The sequence below is a fragment of the Microcaecilia unicolor genome, chromosome 11 (genome assembly GCF_901765095.1).
Source record: "Microcaecilia unicolor chromosome 11, aMicUni1.1, whole genome shotgun sequence".
Lineage (NCBI taxonomy): Eukaryota > Metazoa > Chordata > Amphibia > Gymnophiona > Siphonopidae > Microcaecilia > Microcaecilia unicolor.
Window position 1 is genome coordinate 161,211,997 of NC_044041.1, and position 27,477 is coordinate 161,239,473.

The 27,477-nt window shown below is 48.3% G+C and overlaps 1 protein-coding gene across 2 annotated transcripts in view; it reads right to left on the minus strand.

Moving 5' to 3' along the window:
• The window catches only part of LOC115480231 (probable G-protein coupled receptor 132), a 103,309-nt gene extending 76,923 nt beyond the window's left edge, over positions 1 to 26,386 (minus strand). Inside the window, exon 1 of one of the 2 annotated variants that reach the window (XM_030218751.1) lies at positions 26,265 to 26,386. The gene's annotated coding sequence lies outside the window, so the exon portion shown is untranslated. Of the gene's footprint in view, positions 1 to 26,157 lie in introns of both variants that reach the window. The other variant, XM_030218750.1, reaches the window with a different exon arrangement.
• Between the last annotated feature and the right edge of the window lie 1,091 nt (positions 26,387 to 27,477).

Below are 27,477 nucleotides of genomic sequence, written 5' to 3' on the forward strand. Positions count from 1 at the left end.
TCCCAGGTACACATCTCACCATTACTCCCCTTATATTGTATGGTGAGCCCTCCAAATCCCACCAAAAACCTACTGTACTCAACTGCACACTATTACAATAGCCCTTAAACCTGCAAGTGTCACTTATATGTAGGTACAGTAGGTTTTTGGTGGGTTTTGGAGGGCTCACACTTTCCACCACAAGTGTAACGGAATGGGTTATGGGCCTGGGTCCTCTTCACTACAGTGCACTGAATCAACCACTAGGCTACTCCAGGGACCTGTTTGCTGCTCTAATAGGCCTGACCATAAGGTCATAGAGCCTGGTACCGTGTTTCCCCGAAAATAAGACAGTGTCTTATATTAATTTTTGCTCCCAAAGATGCGCTAGGTCTTATTTTCAGGGGATGTCTTATTCGGGAGTAGTAGGGGGACTGTGGCGGTCGGGAACAGTATTGAAGTGGGGGGCGGTATCCTGCAGGAGTAGGCCGTGGCTCGCCTTTCTGCCCACAGTGACCGCAGGACTCGTGTGGAGCAGAGCCGCCCGGGCCGGGCTGGGAATGGAGGAGGGGTATGTACTAGGAAAGGTAATGGAATGTGGGGCCGGGCTGCTCTGGCTGGGGGTCTCAGGAGGTTGTGAGAGGGCTTAGGATGCAGGATCATCCCTACCGTATTAAAAACGTTAAAAAAAATTCTATGGTAGCTCTGTTCCCCGTTGGTGGCGCTTTATGCACTTCTCCTGTACATTCGCAACACTTTCCATCCTTCTAGTCTGACTTAGCCCTTGGGCGATGGAGCAGCGCCGAAAGGGCTTGGTTACTCATTTTCTTTTCTTATTTCTGCAAGGGGGATGTTTCTTTTCTTTCCGGGCTCACTTACCGGTAGTTGATCTTCACAAAAGCGTGAAGGAGGATGGTAGGAGTCTACTGGACGATAGATTTTCCACCTCAGTCTTGTTTCTTGCATTTCTTTAATGTTATTTCGTCTTTGGGTTGCAGCAAAAAAAATTAAGGTTTCTGTGTCCATGTCCCATCGGGGCCAACCAAAAACTTTGCTAGGTCTTACTTTCAGGGGAGGCCTTATATTTAGCAATTCAGCAAAACCTCTACTAGGTCTTATTTTCAGGGGATGTCTTATTTTCGGGGAAACAGGGTATGTACTGTTTCTTTTACATATTTTGGGGATGGGAGGAGATCAGTGACCCCTGGGGGAGTAAGAGGTGGGGTCATGCCTTAATCCCTCCATTGGGCATTTGAGGCACCTTTTTGTGACTTAGTCTTTATTAACCCATTAGTGCCCGATGTTCCCATATGGGAACAAATCAATTTGTTTCCATATGGCTTATTATGGGAACATTGGGCACTAATGGGTTAAAACAGGTCTAGCCCACATCATCTAGGTTTTAGCCCTGGGCATGTTTGCTTTGTTTCATTATGGCAGAAAAATGTCCAGGTGTTACCCCTTCATGATGTGGACGCACTTCAGATGAACTGCATAGAAGAAGTCTTAAAATGGGTTTTGAAAATAGTGATTTGAGTCCAAATGTCACTTTGTGCTGCTTTTTGGACATTTTTCTGTTTTAAAAATGAGCCCCATAGTGCATTTGGATTTTCAGAAGGTGTTTGGTAAAGTCCTTCAAGAGAGACTCCTCATGAAGAACTTCATGAAGGCATTCCATGACTTATATGTAGGTACTTATATGTACTTACATATAAGCAGCGTTGCCAGATGGGTGGTTTTCCGCAACCCGCCACGGGAAACCTTTGCCCGCGGCGGGTTGCGGTTTTTTGGGCTGGTTTTGTTTTTTTTGTGTGGGTTTTGGGGCGGTTTTTCGGCCGGCGGGGGGTAGGGCTAATGGCGACAGAAGCGGGGTTTGTGACGTTTTGGACGGGGTTTGCCGACGTTTTGGGCGGGGCTGATGACAGAAGGGGTGGGGCTGATGACATCGGGGGTGGGGTGTGTGCGGTTTTTGGGCGGGTTTTGGGCTGTTTGGTGTGGGAATTTTTTTTTTTATATGGCAACCCTGCATATAAGTCATGGACTAGGAGGCAGAGTCTTATTGTGGCTTGGCAACTGATTAAAGGACAAGAAACAAAGAGTTGGAATGGTCAGTTTTCCCAATGGAAAAAAGCAAATAGCAAAGCACCTCAGGGATCTGTACTGTTTTTTTATCATTGTGTACATCACTTTGAATGGAATCGCTCCAAGGAGGGGGTATATAGCTTTTTATAAAAAAAAAAAATAAAAGGTGGTAACAAGTGAATTCCATCAAATTTGCAGCCGACACACAAATATTCACTGATAAGCTAAGTTACCCAGTTCCAGGCTGGACACTTTTTTGCCTGTTCTGGTTTTATCCAAAAGCAGTGTGGGATTTTTTAGTGCCTGATCCTGCTCATTGAAATCAGTGCTGCAAGTCCCATAAGGCACCATGATGGGGTGGGTGGTCAGAAATCCAAGAACATCCCATAATCTCCAACCTGAAACTGGGTGGCATCTATGTATTCAAAGTAGTTAAAACGCAATCAAGCTGTGAGGAACTGCAGGAGCAGGACTGGTCGGTCCCTATAACTTATATCCTGTACTTTTGTGTTATACTGCCACTCTGTGGCATCCAGTTGCATTAGCTAATCCAGATAGCTCAGAGATGGTATTTATGGTTAATTCCCCTCTCCTTCTGTTGAATGTGTCCTGTGTCCATAATCTGTGGGTCAACCCTAGAAGCATGCAAAGTGGGAAAGTTTGCACATTAAATCTCCATTGCAAACAAAGGATATTGGAGAAGTAGCCTAATGGTTAGTGCCATGGCCAACTAGGGGAACCAGGTTCAAAGATTTCCACTGCAGCATTTGTGACTCTGGGTAAGTCACTTAACCCTCTATTGCCCCAGGTACAAAATAAGTACCTGGTACATAATATGTAAACTGCTTTGATTGTCAAGGCTGGTTTTAGCAATTGCAGGGCACTGTGCAGAACCATTTGGTGGGTCCCTGCCTGCAAATCAATTCACCCACCCTGCTGATTTCAAATGAGGTGTCAGAGATTTATTTATTTAAACAGAATTTTTTAATTGCCAACTAGTATTGTAATCTTAGTAAGACTGCAATAAAGAATAGAGGATGGCATTCATGAGGAGCTAGGGGATGCCACAAAAGTCACACAGGAAAGAGAAAGGCACAAATTGGGGGGGGGGGGGGTTCTGAGACAGGGGGACATGCCAGGTAGTGATGTATCTAGGCAGAAATCTTTGGGATGGTAACGAGGTGGGGGGGGGGGCTGGGCAATTCAAAGTGACATTTCTGCATATCATAACCTCTTTCCCCCCTACTTTTAAATTAGCAATAAAACACCACAGTCTTCTGTGCATAAAAGAAATCCTCCCCCCTCCAGTCAGTTTCAACTACCCAGTAAAACAGTCATTCAACAAATTCTTCTATGTGGGTGTGGAGTTTGGATTCTCTACAGAGCTGGTCAGAATCTCAATATAAACCCTGAGGCTCCAGTTCTGTATCACAAACTCCATATCCCCCAACAACTCACCATACAAAAGACATTCAAATTGTGAATATCACCTCAGGAGCAGCACACGCTCCTTCCACCACTAGACACCGTTTAAAGCAGATGGGTTTTTCTTTGTGTGGTGACTCTACCGGATGTAGAGACTACTAGTCCTGAGCATTTTTAATTTTCAAAGCAGACCAGATAGTGGAAAACACCACCACACCCTGTAAAATATACTTAAAAACCTATATAGAAAACTTACCAAACCATAATAGGCCACCTGTGACTATGGTCTCTTTTACACATGCAGAATATAGACAGACTCATCAAGTACAGAACAAATAACCACAAACTAAATTTAGAAATATGTACTACAAAATTAAACCCCCAAGAAGCCAGTCTCTGCATATAGTGCAACAACCAAGAAAGTGAAGTAATGATGCATACCCCCTCTGCTGTGCAAAATATAAAGACAGCAGATATAATTTTCAAAAACTGACTTATTCCAATCACTACATTACCAATTAACAAATAAAACAAAGATGGAAAATAAGGTGATACTTTTTTATTGTACTAACCTAAAAAAAGTTTTTGACTAGCTTTCAAAGGACAAAGATTCTTAGTTCAGAATACAAGTATATTGTACCAACTTGAGGAAGGAGGCTTTGGCCTCCAAAAGCTAGAAACGTAGTCAAAAATATATTTAGTCCAATAAAAAGGTATAATCTTATTTTCTATTTTTTTAATAACCTTTAAAAGTGGGATAACACAGCTACCATGTTACTTCATCCAAAATTAAAAATAAAATTCTTTATCTACCCTTGTTCTGTCCACTTAATTTTTCTAATCGTGTTGAATCCAGTCTCTGGTTACTGCTTGCTGTCTTTAATTCTCTTTCCAAATGTCTCCTGTCCATTTATCATTTTTTCTCTCCATCTGTCTTCACCTCTATTCCATCCAGCTTTCGTCCACTTTTGTTCTGCTTCTCTATCCATTCAGATTTCATGTATTCTTATCCAGTATCTCCCTTTTGTTACTGCATCTACCTATAGCTTTCATCTGTTTCCCTCACCTTGGCCCACTAATTCCCCTTTTTCACTGTCTTTCCTTTCTCCCCACCCCCTACCATCCAGCATTATCCCTGTCTCTGTCTCTTTGCCCCTGGCATGCATTTCCCATCTCTCTCTCTCTTTTCCTCCCTCTCCCTGGACCATTCAGCATTGCCCCATCTCTCTCTCTCTTCTGCCATCCAGCATTACTCCATCTTTCTCCCTCTACCCCAATTATTTATTAGGATTTATTTACCACCTTTTTGAAGGAATTCACTCAAGGAGGTGTACAGTAAGAATAGATCAAACATGAGCAGGAGGCAATTAGAGCAATCTACACCTCTTCCTTGGGCTCGCTGATCTCATCTCATGGTTTCCAATACCATCTTTATGCTGACGACACCCAGCTTTACCTCTCCACACCAGACATCACTGCAGAAACCCAGGCCAAAGTATCAGCCTGCTTATCCGACATTGCTGCCTGGATGTCCAACCGCCACCTGAAACTGAACATGGCCAAGACCGAGCTCATTGTCTTTCCACCCAAACCCACTTCTCCTCTCCCTCCACGCTCTATTTCAGTCAACAACACCCTCATCCTCCCCGTCTCATCTGCCCGCAACCTCGGAGTCATCTTCGACTCCTCCCTCTCCTTCTCTGCCCATATCCAGCAGACAGCCAAGACCTGTCGCTTCTTTCTCTTTAACATCAGCAAAATTCGCCCTTTCCTCTCCGAGCACACCACCCGAACTCTCATCCACTCTCTCATCACCTCTCGTCTTGACTACCGCAACCTACTCCTCACTGGCCTCTCACTTAACCATCTATCCCCCCTTCAATCCGTTCAGAACTCTGCTGCCCATCTTATCTTCCGCCTAGACCAATATGCTCATATCACCCCTCTCCTCAAGTCACTTCACTGGCTTCCGATCAGGTACCGCATACAGTTCAAGCTTCTCCTTCTCACCTACAAATGCACTCAATCTGCAGCCCCTCATTACCTCTCTACCCCCATCTCCCCTTACTCTCCTACTTGTAACCTCCGCTCACAGGACAAATCCCTCCTCTCAGTACCCTTCTCCACCACCGCCAACTCCAGGCTCCGCCCTTTCTGCCTCGCCTCACCCTATGCTTGGAATAAACTCCCTGAGCCCATACGCCAAGCCCCCTCCCTGCCCATCTTCAAATCCTTGCTCAAAGCCCACCTCTTCAATGTCGCTTTCGGCACCTAACCATTGTACCTCTATCCAGGAAATCTGGACTGCCCCCAATTTGATTGACTGCACTTTTTTTGTCCTTTAGATTGTAAGCGCCTTTGAGCACAGACTGTCCTTCTTTGTTAGATTGTACAGTGCTGCATAACCCTGGTACCGCTTTAGAAATGTTAAATAGTAGTAGTAGTAGAGCAGTAAAGCGAATGCTACATACCTGTAGAGGGTATTCTCCGAGGACAGCAGGCTGATTGTTCTCACTGATGGGTGATGTCCACGGCAGCCCCTCCAATCGGAAACTTCACTAGCAAAGGCCTTTGCTAGTCCTCGCGCGCCCATGTGCACCGCGCATGCGCGGCCGTCTTCCCGCCCAAACCGCTCGTGTTCGTCAGTCTCATATGTAGCAAGACAAAGACAAGGGAAGACAACTCCAAAGGGGAGGCGGGCGGGTTTGTGAGAACAATCAGCCTGCTGTCCTCGGAGAATACCCTCTACAGGTATGTAGCATTCGCTTTCTCCGAGGACAAGCAGGCTGCTTGTTCTCACTGATGGGGTATCCCTAGCCCCCAGGCTCACTCAAAACAACAAACATGGTCAATTGGGCCTTGCAACGGCGAGGACATAACTGACCTAACAATTTATCCAACTAACTGAGAGTGCAGCCTGGAACAGAATAAACATGGGCCTAGGGGGGTGGAGTTGGATTCTAAACCCCGAACAGATTCTGAAGCACTGACTGCCCGAACCGACTGTCGCGTCGGGTATCCTGCTGCAGGCAGTAATGAGATGTGAATGTGTGGACAGATGACCACGTCGCAGCTTTGCAAATCTCTTCAATAGTGGCTGACTTCAAGTGGGCTACCGACGCTGCCATGGCTCTAACATTATGAGCCGTGACATGACCCTCCAGAGCCAGCCCAGCCTGGGCGTAAGTGAAGGAAATGCAATCTGCTAGCCAATTGGATATGGTGCATTTCCCCACAGCCACTCCCCTCCTGTTGGGATCAAAAGAAACAAACAATTGGGCGGACTGTCTGTTGGGCTGTGTCCGCTCCAGATAGAAGGCCAATGCTCTTTTGCAGTCCAATGTGTGCAGCTGACATTCAGCAGGGCAGGAATGAGGACGGGGAAAGAATGTTGGCAAGACAATTGACTGGTTCAGATAGAAACTCCGACACAACCTTTGGCAAGAACTTAGGGTGAGTGCGGAGGACTACTCTGTTATGATGAAATTTGGTGTAAGGGGCCTGGGCTACCAGGGCCTGAAGCTCACTGACTCTATGAGCTGAAGTAACTGCCACCAAGAAAATGACCTTCCAGGTCAAGTACTTCAGATGGCAGGAGGTTTCATCAGCTGGGTGAGAACGACATTGAGATCCCATGACACTGTAGGAGGTTTGACAGGGGGCTTTGACAAAAGCAAATCTCTCATGAAGCGAACAACTAAAGGCTGTCCTGAGATCGGCTTACCTTCCACACGGTAATGTTATGCACTGATTGCACTAAGGTGAACTCTTACAGAGTTGGTCTTGAGACCAGACTCAGACAAGTGCACAAGGTATTCAAGCAGGGTCTGTGTAGGACAAGAGCGAGGATCTAGGGCCTTGCTGTCACACCAGACGGCAAACCTCCTCCATAGAAAGAAGTAACTCCTCTTAGTGGAGTCTTTCCTGGAAGCAAGCAAGATGCGGGAGACACTCTCTGACAGACCTAAAGAGGCAAAGTCTACGCTGTCAACATCCAGGCCGTGAGAGCCAGAGACCGGAGGTTGGGATGCAGAAGCGCCCCTTCGTCCTGTGTGATGAGGGTCAGAAAACACTCCAATCTCCACGGTTCTTCGGAGGACAACTCCAGAAGAAGAGGGAACCAGATCTGACGCGGCCAAAAAGGATCAATCAGAATCATGGTGCCTCGGTCTTGCTTGAGTTTCAACAAAGTCTTCCCCACCAGAGGTATGGGAGGATAAGCATACAGCAGACCCTCCCCCCAGTCCAGGAGGAAGGCATCCGATGCCAGTCTGCCGTGGGCCTGAAGCCTGGAACAGAACTGAGGGACTTTGTGGTTGGCTCGAGATGCAAAGAGATCTACCAAGGGGGTGCCCCACACCTGGAAGATCTGTCGCACTACACGGGAATTGAGCGACCACTCGTGAGGTTGCATAATCCTGCTCAGTCTGTCGGCCAGACTGTTGTTTACGCCTGCCAGATATGTGGCTTGGAGCACCATGCCGTGACGGCGAGCCCAGAGCCACATGCTGACGGCTTCCTGACACAGGGGGCGAGATCCGGTGCCCCCCTGCTTGTTGATGTAATACATGGCAACCTGGTTGTCTGTCTGAATTTGGATAATTTGATGGGACAGCCGATCTCTGAAAGCCTTCAGAGCGTTCCAGACCGCTCGCAACTCCAGAAGATTGATCTGCAGATCGCGTTCCTGGAGGGACCAGCTTCCCTGGGTGTGAAGCCCATCGACATGAGCTCCCCACCCCAGGAGAGACGCATCCGTAGTCAGCACGTTTTGTGGCTGAGGAATTTGGAAAGGACGTCCCAGAGTCAAATTGGACCAAATCGTCCACCAATACAGGGATTTGAGAAAACTCGTGGACAGGTGGATCACGTCTTCTAGATCCCCAGCAGCCTGAAACCACTGGGAAGCTAGGGTCCATTGAGCAGATCTCATGTGAAGGCGGACCATGGGAGTCACATGAACTGTGGAGGCCATGTGGCCCAGCAATCTCAACATCTGCCGAGCTGTGATCTGCTGGGACGCTCGCACCCGCGAGACGAGGGACAACAAGTTGTTGGCTCTCATCTCTGGGAGATAGGCACGAGCCGTCCGCGAATCCAGCAGAGCTCCTATGAATTCTAGTCTCTGCACTGGGAGAAGGTGGGACTTTGGATAATTTATCACAAACCCCAGTAGCTCCAGGAGGCGAATAGTCATCTGCATGGACTGTAGAGCTCCTGCCTCGGATGTGTTCTTCACCAGCCAATCGTCGAGATATGGGAACATGTGTACCCCCAGCCTGCGAAGTGCCGCTGCTACTACAGCCAAGCACTTCGTGAACACTCTGGGCGCAGAGGCGAGCCCAAAGGGTAGCACACAGTACTGGAAGTGACGTGTGCCCAGCTGAAATCGCAGATACTGTCTGTGAGCTGGCAGTATCGGGATGTGCGTGTAGGTGTCCTTCAAGTCCAGAGAGCATAGCCAATCGTTTTCCTGAATCATGGGGAGAAGGATGCCCAGGGAAAGCATCCTGAACTTTTCCTTGACCAGATATTTGTTCAGGGCCCTTAGGTCTAGGATGGGACGCATCCCCCCTGTTTTCTTTTCCACAAGGAAGTACCTGGAATAGAATCCCAGCCCTTCTTGCCCGGATGGCACGGGCTCGACCGCATTGGCGCTGAGAAGGACGGAGAGTTCCTCTGCAAGTACCTGCTTGTGCTGGAAGCTGTAAGACTGAGCTCCCGGTGGACAATTTGGAGGTTTGGAGGCCAAATTGAGGGTGTATCCTTGCCGGACTATTTGAAGAACCCACTGATCGGAGGTTATGAGAGGCCACCTTTGGTGAAAAACTTTCAACCTCCCTCCGACCGGCAGATCGCCCGGCACTGACACTTGGATGTCGGCTATGCTCTGCTGGAGCCAGTCAAAAGCTCGTCCCTTGCTTTTGCTGTGGAGCCGAGGGGCCTTGCTGAGGCGCACGCTGCTGATGAGAGTGAGCACGCTGGGGCTTTGCCTGGGCCGCAGGCTGTCGAGAAGGAGGATTGTACCTACGCTTACCAGAAGAGTAGGGAACAGTCTTCCTTCCCCCATAAAAACGTCTACCTGTAGAGGTAGAAGCTGAAGGCTGCCGGCGGGAGAACTTGTCGAACGCAGTATCCCACTGGTGGAGCTGCTCTACCACCTGTTCGACCTTCTCTCCAAAAATATTGTCCGCACGGCAAGGCAAGTCCGCAATCCGCTGCTGGATCCTATTCTCCAGGTCGGAGGCACGCAGCCATGAGTCTGCGCATCACCACACCTTGAGCAGCGGCCCTGGACCCAACATCAAAGGTGTCATACACCCCTCTGGCCAGGAATTTTCTGCACGCCTTCAGCTGCCTGACCACCTCCTGAAATGGCTTGGCTTGCTCAGGAGGGAGCTTGTCCACCAAGCCCGCCAACTGCCGCACATTATTCCGCATGTGTATGCTCGTGTAGAGCTGGTAAGACTGGATTTTGGCCACGAGCATAGAAGAATGGTAGGCCTTCCTCCCAAAGGAGTCTAAGGTTCTAGAGTCCTTGCCCGGGGGCGCCGAAGCATGCTCCCTAGAACTCTTAGCCTTCTTTAGGGCCAAATCCACAACTCCAGAGTCGTGAGGCAACTGAGTACGCATCAGCTCTGGGTTCCCATGGATCCGGTACTGGGACTCGATCTTCTTGGGAATGTGGGGATTACTTAAAGGCTTAGTCCAGTTCGCCAGCAATGTCTTTTTTAGGACATGATGCATGGGTACTGTGGACGCTTCCTTAGGTAGAGAAGGATAGTCCAGGAGCTCAAACATTTCAGCCCTGGGCTCGTCCTCCACAACCACCGGAAAGGGGATGGCCGTAGACATCTCCCGGACAAAAGCCGCAAAAGACAGACTCTCGGGAGGAGAAAGCTGCCTTTCAGGGGAGGGAGTGGGATCAGAAGGAAGGCCATCAGACTCCTCGTCAGAGAAATATCTGATGTCCTCCTCCTCCTCCCACGAGGCCTCACCATCGGTATCAGACACAAGTTCACGAACCTGTGTCTGAAGCCGTGCCCGGCTCGACTCCGTGGAACCACGGCTACGGTGGGAGCGTCGAGAGGTAGACTCCCTCGCCCGCACCGGCGAAGCTCCCTCCGCCGACGTCGTCGGGGAGCCTTCCTGGGAGGCGACCGCAGTCGGTACCGCAAGCGGCACCGATGTCGGAGACCTCACCCCGAGCAAGGGGCCAGCCGGCGCCTCACTCGACGGTACCGGTGGCGCAAGCACCCCCGGTACCGGAGGGGAAGGGCACAGCTCTCCCAGGATCTCTGGGAGAACGGCCCGGAGACTCTCGTGCAGGGCGGCTGTGGAGAAAGACATGGAAGCAGGGGCGTATCTGCGTGGGGCCTCAGGGGCCTGGGCCCCCGCAGATTTTGCCCTGGACCCCCCTACCGCCATCAACCCTCCCCCGCTGCCGTTCTTACTTTTGCTGGCAGGGGACCCCAAACCCCCGCCAGCCGCCCCGCGGTGTTTGAAATTCATCTTCGGCCTCCGTGGCCGTGCTGCTGTGATAGGCGCTGTTGAAATCCACTTCAGAGTCTGACGTCGTTGTACGTTGTACGTGCTGCGACGTCAGACTCCGAAGTGGATTTCAACAGCGCCTATCACAGCAGCACGGCCACGGAGGCCGAAGATGAATTTTAAACACCGCGGGGCGGCTGGCGGGGGTTTGGGGTCCCCCGCCGGCTGAAGAAGTTTTTACGGCAGCGGCAGGTGGAAGCAGACCTCGGCTGGCGGGGGGTTGGGGTCCCCCGCCAGCAAAAGTAAGAACGGCAGCGGGGGAGGGTTGGCTGCGGGAGGGGGGTAGAGAGAGTCATTGGTGGCGGTGGGGGCTCGGCGGCGGCGGCGGGGGGGGGGGGGCTAAAATGTGCCCCCTCCCTCTGGCTCTGGCCCCCCCTACCGCCGGAGTCCAGATACGCCCCTGCATGGAAGCCGATGCAGGAGTCGAAGTCAGAGTCTGTTCCGGGCGTGGAGGCTGTTCCGGGCTGTCCAAGGTGGAGCGCATCGACACCTCCTGAACAGAGGGTGAGCGGTCCTCCCGGTGACGATGCCTGCTGGGTGCCGACTCCCTCGGCGACCCAGAGCTCTCGGTACCGATGTGGGAAGGAGACTGGTGTCGATGCTTCTTTGACTTTTTCAAACGAAGCATGTCACCGGAGCTTCCCGGTACCGGCGAGGAGGACGTAGAATCCAGCCGTCGCTTCCTCGGGGCCGAGGCCGAAGAAGGTCGGTCTCGGGGGGGCTGTACCGCAGGAGCCCTCAGGGTAGGGGGAGACCCACCCGAAGGCTCACCGCCACCAGCAGGGGAATGAACAGCCCTCACCTGCACTCCAGACGAAGCACCACCGTCCGACGACATCAGCACTAGTGGAGGTCCCGGTACCACCGACGCCGACGCAGCCTTCCGATGTCTCGGCCCCGACGATGCAGAGGGTCGATGCCTCGATGCAATGGATACAGTCGCGGCAGAGGGCGGAGGTCTTGACGCTATCGACGTCGACGCACTCGATACTCCCGGTGCCGATGCCGACGAAGAGCCCGAGAACAAAACGTTCCACTGGGCCAATCTCGCTACCTGAGTCCTTTTCTGTAAAAGGGTGCAAAGACTACAGGCCTGCGGGCGGTGCCCAGCCCCCAGACACTGAAGACACGACGCGTGCCTATCAGTGAGCGAGATTACCCGGGCGCACTTCTTGAAGCCGCTGGGAGACTTCGATGACATGGGCGGAAAAATCACGCCGGCGAAATCAAAACTCGTAATTGCGGTAAGGCACCAAAAAGAGGGGGAGAAAAAACTCGACCCGAGGCCTCAAAGGGGCCTACCCCGAAAACGAAAGAAAACTTATCGGGGCCAAAAACTAGAAATACGGGGAAGGGAAAAAGACCGAAAGGCCCTTCTCCGAAATCCCTTTTTTTTCTTTTTTTTTTAGAGCGAAAAAGTCAAAAGACGCACGAGGGTCAACTTAAGGGGCGCGAACGGCGCAAACACGACCGTACCAAGCACGGACAAAACAAGACTGACAAACACGAGCCGGTTCGGGCGGGAAGACGGCCGCGCATGCGCTGTGCGCATGGGCGCGCGAGGACTAGCAAAGGCCTTTGCTAGTGAAGTTTCCGATTGGAGGGGCTGCCGTGGACGTCACCCATCAGTGAGAACAAGCAGCCTGCTTGTCCTTGGAGAAAAATATTTGAACAATAATACAAAGTATGGCATGGTATACTACTTGCAATGACAACACAATATGTACTAGAACATTAAAATTGGTAGTGAAGGGTAAGGCAAAGTTGTAATATATAGATGAATAAGAAAGTAGGAAGAATTAGAAAGTAAGGTGATTGATTTGAAGAAAGTTGCACGTGAGGTCAGAGAGATGGTTAAATATTATCTCAGCTAGGGTAGGGTAGGGTAGGGTAGGGTAGGGTAGCGGGATAAACATGTCCCGCTGCAGTATGTGCAGCCCGAGTCAATCCTTGTGTGTGTGTGTGTGTGTGAGACTAACAAGTTAGTTACTTCTTCCATTAAAGGCTTGGTTGAAGAGCCAAGCTTTCACCTGTTTCCTGAAGTAGAGGTAGTCTTGTATTAAGCGGAGCCTTTCAGGCAATGCATTCCAGAGTGTGGGGGCTACTCCAGAGAAGGCTCGCTTGCGGGTATCACATCGTGTGATGTCTTTTGGAGAGGGTGTAGTTAGTGAAAGTCCTTGGGAGGACCTCAGTGTCCTTGGTGGTGTGTGGAGGATCTTCCTATTCTTCAGATACTCGGGGCCATTTCCTTTCAGGGCCTTGAAGATCAGACATAGAGTTTTAAATTTAGCCCTGTATTGTACTGGTAGCCAATTAAGTTTTTGTAAAAATGGTGTGATGTGGTCACGTCGCTTGCAACCTTCTATGAGTCTTGCTGCTGCATTCTGAATCAACGAGCTGGTGCAGGCCCTTTGTAGTCAGATCATTGTATAGTGCATTGCAGTAATCCAGTCTTGATGTTACCATGGCATGCACAACTGGGATAAGATTTACCTTCTCGATGTAAGGAGAAAGGCAGTGTAGCTGTCGCAAATAGTAAAAGCAGCTCTTGAAGGTTGCTCAGATTTGGGGAATCAGAGTAAGTGTTGAATCTAACTGTATTCCAAGGTTCCTGACTTGTGATTTGAGGGGGAGTTCATACTTCCCAAAAGGGATTTTGATGGCAGGTATGTATCCACTTGTGTTAGGGACCCAGAGAAGCTCGATTTTACTTGGGTTCAGGCAAAGTTTGTTCTGTTTAGCCCATTCTTGAATTGATGTTACACAAGAGATCAGTTTATTCAAGGCTGTAGGTAAGTCAGGTTCAATGGGTATGAGTAGATGCACATCATCCGCATAGATGTAGAACTGAGTGTCCATTGACCGAAACAGCTCAGCTAGTGGCTTGAGGTAGATATTGAACAGAATAGGTGACAGTATTGATCCTTGTGGTACCCTGCAGGTCAGTGTCCATGGTGGTGATGAGTTGCTGCCAATCATTATGGATTGTTGCCTGTCAGATAGGATCTGAACCAGGTAAGTACTGTTCCATTGATACCTGTTTCTGTCAGTCGTGCTAGCAAGATATCATAATCCACAGTGCCAAAAGCTGCTGAGAAATCTAGCAGTACTAACATTGAGGCAAATCCCTTGTCTCGGTTTCTGTGAAGATCATCTAGCAGGGATATGAGGACCGTTTCTGTTCCATAACCGGGTCTGAATCCAGATTGACATGGATCTAGCCCAGGGGCATAGCTACATGGGGCCACGGGGGCCTGGAACCCCCTGCCGACAACCCTCCCCCCCAATCGCTGTGGGCTACCTTTGCTGGTGGGGGACCCCAATCCCCGCCAGCCGAGGTCCTCTTGCTTCCCACGTAAGGCTTCGTTCTGTTTCTGATGTCAGACTCACAGAAACAGAACAAAGCCTTGCGCGGGAAGCAAGAGGACCTCAGCTGGCGGGGATTGGGGTCCCTCGCCAGGTAGGCGACGGCGGCAGCAGCAGGGGAGGGTTGGCGGTGGCGGAGGGGGGGGGTCTAAAATGTGCCCCCTCACCTGGGCTCTGGACCCCCCACCCACTGAAGTCTGGCTACGCCCCTGATCTATCCAGTTACTCTTTTCTAGCCATTCATTAAGTTCAACACAGACTGTTTGTTCTATGAGTTTCCCTAGAAACGGGATGGGATACTGGCCTGTAACTTTCAAGTTTGTCCTGGTCAAGGTTGTTTTTCTTCAGCAGAGGGCGAACCACTGCCCTTTTTAATGCTGTTGGTAGTTGCCCATTAGAAAGAGAGGTGTTCACAATTTTTGTGGCGCCTTCTATAAGGCATGCAGTATTACCTCTGCCTTTGTCTCTCTCCCACCTCCCCCTATCCAGCATTGCTTGCATACTCTCTCTCCCATCCCATTTAGCATTGCCCCTACCTCTCTATACTCCCCACTTAGCATTGCTTCGGTCTCTCTCTACCTCAACACTGCTCCTCTATCTCACTGCTCCAGCACTGCTCCCCCTGCCCCCCAACAGTGCTTTCATCTCTCTCCCCCCAAACACTGTCCTTGTCTCTCTCCCCCTGTCGCCCCTTAGCTGTAGCACTTTTCTTTCCCTCCCTCCTACTTCCATCTCTGGCGGCCACAGTACTAATTATACAGCAAAGCCGTGGTCGTGAGTGGCTTTGTGGTATAATTAGTACTGCGGTAGCCACAGATGGTATCAGGAGGGAGGGAAGGAAAAGTGCTACAGCTCAGGGGGCAGCTTAGCGGGGAGAGAGAGAAGCAATAGTGGGAGTAGCGATGCCTATGATGCCAGGGCTGTGGGGCCCCTAGGAACACAAGGCCCTGTGCGGCCGCCCCTGTTGATTGTAACCACAGAAAGGTGGTACATTAAATCCCATCCCCTTTCCAAAGGGCACAGAGCTGACCCTACAGCAACTGGCTCACTGAAACCTCAAGAATGCATTATCTTTTTACACTGATTATAGCTACTCTAGGTCCATTTTGTTCTTGCTTTAAGTTCTTTGTCTCGTTCAGGGGCTTTCAATCCAGTCCTCAGAACATATCCAGCACCTGGCCTTACGGAATTTAAAGGGGGTTTGGACAGAGTCCATTGAACATTATTAATTGTTTTTTTGGGGGGAGGGGGGTTTGCCGGGTTCTTGAAGCCTGGATTGGCCGCTGTCAGAGACAGGATGCTGGGCTTGATGGACCTTTGGTCTTTTCCCAGTATGGCGGTACTTATGTACTTATGTCAGGGTTTTCAGGATATCCATATCCTGAAAACCCCGACTGGCTGGGTGTACCCCGATGTCTAGGTTAAAAACCTCTGGTTTAGTCAATTGCTCTGTAAATAAACTATTTTTGAAGTCAAGAAGTGAATAACTGAATATTTGAAATTGGGTCACATATTTAACCGTCTGCGATAATTACAAAGCAAAATGTGGAACAACACTTAAATATGTATACACTTCAATAAGGCATAGAGAGGTATAACCTGCAGGGAGCCACAGATATTACCCTAAACCAGGGGTTCTCAACTCAGTCCTTGGGACACACCAGGCCAGTCAGAGTTTCATGATATCCACAATGAATGTGCATGAGAGAAATTTGCATTCACTGCCTCCATTGTATGCAAATTTATCTCATGTAAATAGGAGGATGTAACCTGCATGGAGCAGCAGGTGCAACTCTAATCATCTTAATGGGCATTATAAATGAACCATACTGGTTATGTACTCCTAAGACAAGGGGACTCTCTGTGAAACAGGTAAATTTAAAACAAATTGGCAAAAGGGTTTTGTTTTTTGTTTTTTTAGCTCAATCAAGGGGTTTGGACAAGCTCCTAGAGGAAAAAGTCATAAATGATTGCTAGCCACATAGATGGGAAATCTATTAAGTATCCCTAAAAGTGAACTGAATGGAATGAATCTATCCTGTGGAATATACTAGGTATTTCTTTGTAATCCAAGCTGGCCACTGTGGTCTGACCCAGCAAGGCATATGTTTTGATATTTTTGGTCTGAAAATACAAACAAGAAAGAGAAAAGCCCTAACAGGCTGCTAGAAAAAAAATTCTTGCAAGGGATTACTCCTGCTCCTTTCCCCCATCCCTCACTGGTTCTATACTGTTTGTGCTCGGAAAAAAAAATAAGAAAAACATGAAATGTTTCTTTTTCCCCCACAGAATTTAATAGCAAATGAAACAAAATAAATTTAAAATAGAAATGAATATTTTGTTGTCAACCTTATTTGGTTTCAATTTGGAAATGGCTCAGAATGAAACAGCCTGTTTGGGCCAGTCATTTTTTAACATCCCCCTCCAAAATCTAGTACTAGGCATGCCGAGAATTCAAAACGCTCAGGACCTATAGAGCAATTCTACCATACCATAAGCAGTAATTTCTACGAGTCATACAAAGAAAAGGAAAGCATCTTAAACACTACAGTGAGCACTAGAACATCAATTCACCTATTGTAAAATGAAACCAAGCAGAATAACACAGATCGTCGATCCTGCACAGTCAATGCCAACTGAAAGCCATGTCTTTTTCACAAACACAGATACACCCTAATCCACTATAGAATAAGTAATAATAAACTTTCTATTTAGACAAAAATTAAACTGAACCCCCAAGATGCCAGACTCTGCATACAATGCAACACCACAGAAAGAGAAAATGTCCCCTAGTACTGTGCAAAATATAAAGACAGCAGATGTAAATTTGAAAAAAAAACTAACAAGTACCAATCACCACTTTACAAATTAACAAATAGAAATAAATATAGAAAATAAAATAATACCATTTTATTGGACTAATACATTTAGCTTTCAGAGGCCAAACATCCTTCCTCAGGTCAATACAGTATAGTGCTGTTACAGTATCCTATCCTGACCTGAGGAAGGGGGTTTTGTTCTCTGAAAGTTAGCCAAAATGTATTAAAATTAGTCCAGTAAAAAAGATTACCTTGTTTACATGTTCTGTCCCCTCTCTCTGCCCCTTTTTTTCAGCCCCCAGTTCCAGCCCCACTATCCCACCAGTCCCCACTTTCAGCCCCAGCCCTTTTCTCCCACCAGTCCCGAGCTTCAGCCCCCAGCCACTTCATCCTGTCCCCTTTTCAGCCCCCAGTTTCAACCCCAGCCCTTTTCTCTCACCAGTCCCGAGCTTCAGCCCCCAGCCACTTCTCCCTGTTCCCTTTTCAGCCCCCAGTTTCAACCCCAGCCCTTTTCTCTCACCAGTCCCGAGCTTCAGCCCCAGCCACTTCTCCCTGTCTCCTTTTCAGCCCCTGCCCCTTTTCAGCCCCCCAGTCCCACTACTAGCCCCCTTATCCCACCAACCCTCCTTTTCAGCCCCAAGTTCCAGCCCCCTTCATCCACATGCCTTGCATTAGGGCCCCCCTTTTCAGCCCGACCCATTCTCCCACCTGACCCAGGCATGCCCCATTTTCCCTCATGATCCCTTCTCAGACCCCAGTTCAAGCCCCCTTCTCCCATTTGAGAGCCCCCACCCCTTCTCCCATTTGAGAGCCCCCTCCCCTCCCTATCTGAGAACCCCCACAACACCCCTCCCCACCCCACCCCACCCCAGTCCCATTCTCCCATCTGAGAACCCCCTCCCCACCCCAGTCCCCTTCTCCCATCTGAAAACCCCTTCCCCTCGCCAACTGAAAACCCCTTCCCCTCTCCATCTGAGAATCCCCTCCCCTCCCCATCTGAGAACCCCTCCTCGTCGTCGGGCCTCACTGTGTCCCGCCCTCGCAGAAATAGGAAGTTACCTCAGAGGAGGGCGAGACACAGTGAGACCCGACGACGAGGAGAAGAGATTTACTTCTTTTACAAGCAGGACAGATGCGAGGCGCTGCCTGCAACGACACTTCACAAAAAAAATTTTTAAAGGTAGGGTGGGAGGCTGGGAGCAGAGCACCCCCCACCCGCTGACACCCGGGGTGAACCATCCCCACCCTTGCTACGCCACTGCCATCACCTACTATCTCTTCCTCTCCCTAAGAGATTCCATGTGCTGAGATCTCCAAGGTTCTGCCTTCTGGATGTCAGAGACCTCTAGTGGCTCTCCTAAAATATTGTGCTTTGACCTGTGTGTTCCCCAACAGATTCTAGAATGAGGGAATAGCTCTCCTGATTAGTGTGATGATAGGAGGTGACCCTTTTTGAAGGGAAACAGGGACTGGTATAAAACCCAGGCCTTTAGGGTGTTGCCTGTCTTGGTTCGCTAGCAGCCATTCTACCTTAAAACAAGGGGAAGAGTCTTTGGCTAGCCCAGCCATTGTACCATTTGGGGCAGAAGAATAGTGAGAGGTGGCAGGGGTTGCACAGACCTCTACATTTTCCTGAGACAGCATCCTGATTAACTATGCCAACATACTCCTGTGACTAAAGAGAAGGGAGACAGGAATTAAGCTTCTGTGACCACATTGAGCCTGCCATGAGTGGGAAAGCGCGGGGTACAAATGTAACAAAAAAAAATTCTAAATTCAATCCAGCTCCAAAAGGTATTCATGAAAAAGGAGAGAAAAAGGAGTCTCTTTGGGATTTGTGAGTATCGGAAGAATGAAGTGACTAATTGTCTGCCTATTTCTGTGAGTCTGTCCTTTAGCTTGGAAGACTTTATTGAGAAAAGTTTGGTTCAGAACCCCAATTCTGGCCTGGACTGAGTTCTTGAGTGCTGGCTTGAGAGTGTGGATTAATTTGAAAACAGCTCCCCAGTTATGTTAGTTGTAGCTAGGGTTGCCAACTGGCCAGTTTTGCTATGGCCATTCTGGCTGCTGGCAGACTTAAACCAGCAATAGAAAATCATTTTTTTTCCTTAGCCTCAAGTTTCCTGTCCCTGCCCTATAGTTCTGCAGCTCTCTCTTACCTCCCCTCCCTCCCTCCCTACTCTCCAAGTCCTTCTCCAGTGGGACTGGCAGTATTTCTCCCTCCCTTCTCCCCCATGGTCCTCCCACAGCAGCAATGAACGCACACCCAGCTGCCTCATGACCTCCCACATCCTGCCTCCTCTAATACAACTTCCTGTTAGCAGGACACAGCAAACAGAAGGCTTCAAGGTGGCTGGAAACAGCTGCCAGTGACTCAAGGTTTTTCTTGAACCATGGGGGCAAGGAAAGAGGGAAATATGCTGTACCTCCAGTGGAGGGAGGGAGATATGCTAGACCTGCAGGGGGGGGAAGGAAAGAAGAAACGCCAGACCCACTGGATGTGGTGGGGGGGGGGAGAGGGCGAGAGATGCCAGACCTCCAGAGGGGGGGGGGGAGGGAAAGAGGAAGAGATGCCAGACCCACAGGATGTGGTGTGGAGGGAGAGAGAGAGAGATATAAGACACACAGGGGATGCCAAATACAGAGGACGAGTTTAGAGATGCCAGAACTACAGGCTGGGGGAGGGAGGGATGCCAGACCCATAAGGAGTGGGGAGAGAAAGAGGTGAAGAGATACCAGACTGGAAAGGAGGAGAGAGGCCAACCAGACTGGACATGGCAGAAGAGAGGAGGAGAGATGCTGCTGCACACGTGGATAAAGAGAGAGGAGGAGAGATGCTGCTGCACAACGTGGATAAAGAGAGAGAGAAGAGGAAAGATGCTGCACAAGTAGATGAAGAGAGAGAGGAGGAGAGATGCTGCACAAGTGGATGAAGAGAGAGAGAGAGAGGAAAGATGCTGCACGTGGATGAAGAAAGAGAGAGAGGAAAGATGCTGCACAAGTGGATGAAGAGAGAGAGAAAGGAAAGGAGAGATGCTGCACAAATAGATAAAGAGAGAAAAAAGGAGAGATGCTGTACAAATCGATGAAGAGAGAGAGAGAGAGGCGCACCAAGGTGGGGATTCAGGAGGAGGGGATATGCTGGACAAAGGTTGGGACAGAAACACAGAAAAAAAAAGCTACTGAGCATGGAGGGAGCACAGGTATAGGATCACAGAGAGGCAATGATGGATACAGGGGAAGGGAGAAGGGACACAGAGAAGGCGGATGAGGAACATGGGGGGAGGACAGGGACAGAGGGAAGATGCTGGACAGGACAGAGAAGGGATGCAGAGGAAAAATGGATAGTAGACATGGATGGAAAGAAAAGACATGTGAAACAGACAGGAGACTTTGGCATGAGAATTAGAGGGAAAAAAACGAGAAAAGACATTGGGTCTAAAGGGAGGGAAATGGGACTTGATATACCACCTTTCTGTGGTATTTTGCAACTACATTCAAAGCGGTTTACATATATACAGGTACTTATTTTGTACCTGGGGCAATGGAGGGTTAAGTGACTTGCCCACAGGCACAAGGAGCTACAGTGGGAATTGAACCCAGTTCCCCAGGATCAAAGTCTGCTGCACTAACCACTAGGCTACTCCTCCACAGCAAATGGAAACATAAAATGATCAGATAACTGTAGAAAAAGTTTATTCTGAATTTATTAATTGGAATGTGTCAGCTTTGGCAAGTGTGCATCTCTGATATCTTGCAAAACATTGCTGCTCACTTTTTGTGCAGAGCAAAGTGCTGGGACTCTGTCACTCCACTTTTCTTTGAAATTGCATTGGCTTCCTGTTTGGGCCCTCATTCAGTTCAAGATTCTCTCCTCTCTAATGTTCAAGGCCTTACATGATGGTATTTCCAGATTACTTATCTTGTTTTACAATTCCTTATTCCCCTTTGCAATTGTTGTGATCTCTCAATGATCATAGCCTGGTTCGTTCTTCTCCATCTTAGGCTCGTTAGGAATCTACAAGGTCCTCTGCCTGTCCCCTTGTCTTTGAAATAATTTACCTCTAGACTTGTGAACCAAGCAATCCTTTAAGAACAAACTCAAGCCCCATCTTTTCGCTGTGACTTTTAATGTGTGAAGGTTCTGGTGAACCTTTTAGCAACAACAGTTATTTATAGTTACGTTTTAGTCGCCTCTGCTTTCCTCTGTAGCTTTCTAAAGTTAGTTTTGGATGTGTCTGTTTTCTGGTGTACCTGGGATCTGTCCGGTTTTCTTTTCTTTTCATATATATTTGTGAAATTTTGTAAATCGCTTAGATATAGGATTTCCCAGGATTTGCCAATTCATCAAATCGTTAATAAACAAAGATTTCAGTTTCTATTTCTCCAGTATTGCTGTACATGAACAGTCTGGCCTTGAGATTCCAGTTAATTTTTTCCTTCGTATTTCTATTACTGATGTGTGGTTCTTTGTTTCATATTTGTTGAGTGCCTGTCTGTGTTTTGTGCAGGTGACTATGGTGCAGTTGTCTGTAAGCATTTAGTTTCTGTGGGGTATTCTGCTAGTTTTTAGTTTCTATGTAGAAATCTGTTCTGTTTTTCCAGCAGGATGTATACTGGTATTCTAGGGTGCTGCCTTTTTATAGATAAGGTTGTTGCTATTTGAGTCCTGGACATTACTGATGCTGTATTATCACAGGTTTTCTATATAGGTCTGGAATGGGTTTTTTTTTTTTGCAGGGTTTGATTACTGGAGCTCTGTTTCTGTTTTATGAAATAATCATAGAATGTACATACACGTGGCAGTTTTTTTGTTCTGAGATGGCAACCCTAGTGCGGACAGTCAGTAGCAGAGGCAGGCTGGGAAAATGTGCAACAGTAGGTGTGGCAAGGGGCAGGGAAAAGGAGGGTCCTGGAGCAGAGCCAAAGTTGGGTTTTTCCTTTGTCAAAAGATTGGCAACCCTAGTCCCGGTCTGGACCCAAAGTATAGTGTCCGGTGAGAATAATCTTGAGAGGTCCATTCAGAATGCATTACTGTGAGCTAACCTGTTTGTACTTTGTGTTTTACTGGTCGAGCAATTCAGAAATGGTTTCAGTGATATCTTGCACTGTAAACCATTACTGCAGACTGCATTAAAATGCATGTTAATGCAGTCATTAAGTATTCTGCAGTCATTAAGTATTCCACAGCCATGCAAAAAAAAAAGAAAAAAATCCCGACGTGCATTGTACACGGGAAACTTTTTGCCAGGTCTAGGGCAGTGTATAAGGGTTGGTTGAGAAGTGCGGGTGTCTAGCAGCACCCCTTCTCTCACTCCATCCCAATTACCCTGCCCCAGATTGCTTTCTGCAGTGGCATTCTCCAGATATTAAAAACAAATGTGGCCCTGGTAATCTAGGATACCCCCCCCCCCCCCCCACCAAACAGATGACAGCACAGGAGGAAGGAACAAGTGGGCATCGTTTCTGCCTTAAGGTATAGAGCCGGTGGATAAGGGACTCCAGAGTGGGTAGGAAGGGGTCTTATTAGACTTCCAGGGATTTTTTTTAAGGGGCACCAGACTACCATGTATTTTTTTTTTTTTGAAGAGGAGGGAGGGAGGGAGCAGGGCCACTAGACTCCCAGGGAAAAGTCAGAGCAGCCCAGTCTTCAGGACACACACAGCCAGTCATGATTTCAGGATGTCCACAACCGTAACAGAGAGGACACTCTGGAGGGAGTGGAAAACATAAAAAGGGATCTGCAAAAGTTAGAAGAATAGTCTAATGTTTGGCAATTAAAATTTAATGCAAAGTGATACTTTTGGGGAATAGAAACCCAAGTGAGCTATATGTCCTAGGAGGTGAGAAGCTGATATGCATAGACAGGGAGAGGGACTTTGGGGTGATGGTGTACGAGGATCTTAAAGCAAAAAATCAGTGTGAGAAAGCGGTGGCCATAGCCAGAAGGATGCTAGGCTGCATCGAGAGAGGAGTAAGCAGCAGAAGAAAGGAGGTATTGATGCTCCTGTACAAATCGCTGGTGAGGCTCCACCTGTAGTATTGTGTTCCGTTTTGGAGGCTGCATCTTGCTAAGGATGTAAAAAGACTAGAACCGGTCCAGAGGAAGACAACAAAAATAATAAGGGGCTTGCGCCATAAGACATATGAGAAGAGACTGGAAGACCTGAATATGTATAGCCTAGAGGAAAGAAGGGGCAGGGAGATAAGATACAGACATTTAAATATTTGAAAGCTATTAATATAGAAACAAATCTCTTGCAGAGAAGAGGAAATGATAAAACTAGAGCGGAGTAATGTCAGGAAATTCTTTTTCATGCAGAGGGTGGTCGATGCCTGGAATGCCCTCCCGAGGGAGGTGGTAGAGACAAAAACAGTGACGGAATTCATAAAGGTGTGGGATGAACACAGAGGAACTCTACTTAGAAAATAGATGGTAGAAAACAGTGCTGGGCAGACTTTTACGGTCTGGGTCCCGCAAATAACAAGACGGATTTGGATAAGCTAGAGTGGGCTTTGATGGCAACTCCAGTAGGTGGAACATAAGGACATAGCTGTCGAGAGGGGGAGCAGGGGGGGCAAGATTCCCCAGGCCTGGGCCGCCAAGGGGGGCCCGGCGCCGGGGTCTCTCTTTCTCTCCTGACGGGACCTGAGTGATCGCGTCCCGACAGGAGCAGGAGACAGAAAACTCCAGCACTGTAGCCAAGCCCCCCTTGGAGGCTGGGGAGGACCCGGAGGAGCACCTCCAGCACTGCTCCTCTGCCCAGCTGAGCGGCTGCCACAAGGGCAGGCAATCGGTGGAAGATCAGCGCTGGAGGAACATGTTTTCTGCTGGGGGGGCCTTGGGGGGGGGGGTGCAGCAGCTCTGCCCCAGGCCCGGTTCAGACTCTCGGCGGACCTGCATAAGGACATAGCCGGACAGACTTCTATAGTCTATGTCACAGAAACACCAAAGAAAGACTCATGATAAAGTATATAATATCACATTCATTGTTGATTTAATCACGAATTGATGAGTGTGACTGTTGGGCAGACTGGATGGACTGGAATGTGTTTGTTTTTTTGCAGAGTTTGATTAGTGGAGCCATCACTTACTATGTTACTATGTAATGAATATGCATGAGAGATTAGCATTCAATGCAGTAGTGCATGCAAATGTATATCTCATGTATATTTATTGCGGGTATCCCGAAAACCTGACTGGCTGGTGTGTCCAGAGTACGGGGTTAAGAATCCCTTCTTTAGGCTTACCCCCAAAGATGATGTACAGGAAGAGGCGCCCAGTGGACTTTGTACTAATTATTCATTACAGCATGGCATTCTCAACCCAATCTTTGGATTGATTGATTTATTAGGATGATTTACCGCCTTTTTGAAGGAATTCACTCAAGGCGGTGCACAGGATTACACCTAGCCAGGCAGTATTTGAGGATATCCACAGTGAATATACATAAGACAAATTTGCAAGCACTATCTAGTTATTTATTGTTTGTGCCAGTTTTGCTATATGCATAATCATTGTGGATATCCTGAAAACCTGACTAGCTAGATTTGTCCCAAGGACTGGGTTGAAAACCCGTGTGCTATAGGAATAAGTCTTAAAAGGGTTCCCAGGTATATATGCCATGTTCCAAACCCCACACAGTCTAAAAATGTGACTGGAATATTTAATTATAGGGCATTTTCAATTAACACACAAAGCTAACCAGGACCCTTCAGCACTGGGTTTACACCCTGAAGTTTGAATAGGGTGGTTAAAAGGGAGGGTTGAAGGTGTTGGGGGAGGGGGGGAGGTTGGATTGAGGTGTAAGTGTGTCCCGCGTTGTGGAGTTTATTGTGGGGTGGTAGGGGGAGTTTATGGTACTTTAGTGTAATTTAGAAGTGTTTTGGTGAGGTTTGTATTTTCTTGTTTTATTGTAATAAAATTTAAAAGGGAGAACATGACGTGCACATAAACCTCCAAGTTTTAACTAGACAGTGTACCCTGTGTGTGTATTCTGCAATATTAGAAAGGGAGGCAAGGCTACACACAGCGGAAGACCCCACCACCCAGCAACATTACATTACCATGTTAAATTATCCATGTTTTTGGCATTAGTAAATCAGAAAGGTTGAATGGATACAGAGGACATGCTCTGTGTACAGGATTAGAGTCACCCACCCATCAGTCTTTTTCGTAAGCTGTGAATTGCTTGTTTACTCTTTCCAAAAATACTAGGACTAGCGTGCACGCAATAAAGCTAAGTAGTAAATTTAAAACAAACAGGAGAAGATATTTCTTCACTCAGCGTGTAATTAAACTCTGGAATTCATTGCCAGAGAATGTAGTAAAAGCAGCTAGCTTAGCACGATTTTTAAAAGGTTTTGACAATTTCCTAAAAGAAAAGTCCATAAGCCATTATTAAGATGGGAAAATCCACTACTTATTTCTAGGATAAGCAACATAAAATCTGTTTTACTGTTCTGAGGTCTTGCCAGGTACTTGTGACCTGGATTGGCCACTGCTAGAAACAGGATACCGGGCTTGATGGACTTTTGGGCTGTACCTGTATAGCAACACTTATGTTCTTATTAAATGCAAGTACAGCCTGTGATCCTTTTCAGTCTTTGCTACCCAATCTTATCCCACAGCCTTGGGCCCACTGGTGAGTGATTTTACACCCATCTCTCCCTGCAGCAGAGCAGGATTTCATTCTGCTGTTTGCCTATCTTGGGTGCATCATAGCTGCATGCTTCACGTGCCAGAAAGATGAGATCCCTCCTCCAGCTCAAACTTCTCGACTCATGCTTCCATGATCCAGAGAAGAGCAGAAATTCAGCCTGCCTTACTTCCCCCTCCCCAGGTACTCTGTTTTTGATCATCCAATTGGATGACTTTCATTATGTACTGTGTGTGCATGGGTTTCCATCCATGTGTCTCTGTGTGCTAGCTTACCTCTCTGCCTGCCCATGTTCATCCATGTGTTTGTGTCTCTGTGTTCCTGTCCCAGGACAGCACAGTAAAGCCTTAGACAGAAATCTGAGAAAAGAAAGTCCCGCTACCTTCTTAGGATGGCTGTAGCTCCTTGTGGTGGCAGCGTCTGGTGGTGATGAAGAATGAATAAGGGGGTTTCTGTGTCACAGCATGCAAGATCCAGTGAGGAGAGTCTCTGTTCGCAAGATCCAGCCAGGGTGCTCAGCAGGACTCTGTGGCAGGTGCAGGGGGCACTGGTGCTCTGTACAGAGCAGCAAGGAGGGGAGGAAATATACCCAGGAACATGTTCTGATTGGCCAAAATGTTTCAGTAACTGGCAGACAGCGGAAAGGAGAAAAAACACTCATAAAGAGAGCAACATACTCCTACATATAGATGCACACACTACTTGTAATGAATTAACCAGAAAAGAGAAATGAGAGCAGGGCAATGGGGATAGGAAGTGGCAGAAAAGCACAGATTTCTAATCTCCTTCACCTCAATGTTCAGCATTGTGTGACTGACTAAATTCTTTGTAAAGGTGCTGTGCCATTTGCTCAGGCTGAAATCTGTAATGTGTGAAGGAGTCTTATATGAACTGTTAAGTACTCCCCACCCCACCCCTCCTTTCCTCTCCCCCTTCTAGGCAGAGAAGTATATTCTCAGTTCAGGATGGTATTACTCTTGAATTAGTTTAAACAGCTGCAAGCATTGTTCAGCCTGTGCTTAACATACCTGAGGACACCTTACCCTCTTCAAATACAGCTACTTAATGCCACCTAAACACCAGCTTCCTGCAAAGGCCTCAAAATGCCCTCCTCCTGAATAAGATGGGGGAGGAAGGGTACTAGAAAGGAAGTAGAGGAGATGTTGAGGCAAGGGTGCTAGGTGCTCTGGACAAGTCTTCAGCTTTATGCCCATCCTGCCAGCTAACCTCCCCTGCTGATCCTGACTTCAACATAGTGTGTTGAGTGTTGCCAAGTATTTTTTCACGGAGAGGGTGGTGGACGCTTGGAATGCCCTCCCGCGGGAGGTGGTGGAGATGAAAACGGTAACGGAGTTCAAACATGCGTGGGATATGCATAGAGGAATCCTGTGCAGAAGGAATGGATCCTCAGAAGCTTAGCTGAAATTGGGTGGCAGAGCAGTTGGGGGGAAGAGGGGGTGGTGGTTGGGAGGCGAGGATAGGGGAGGGCAGACTTATACGGTCTGTACCAGAGCCGGTGATGGGAGGCGGGACTGGTGGTTGGTTGGGAAATACTGCTGGGCAGACTTATATGGTCTGTGCCCTGAAAAGGACAG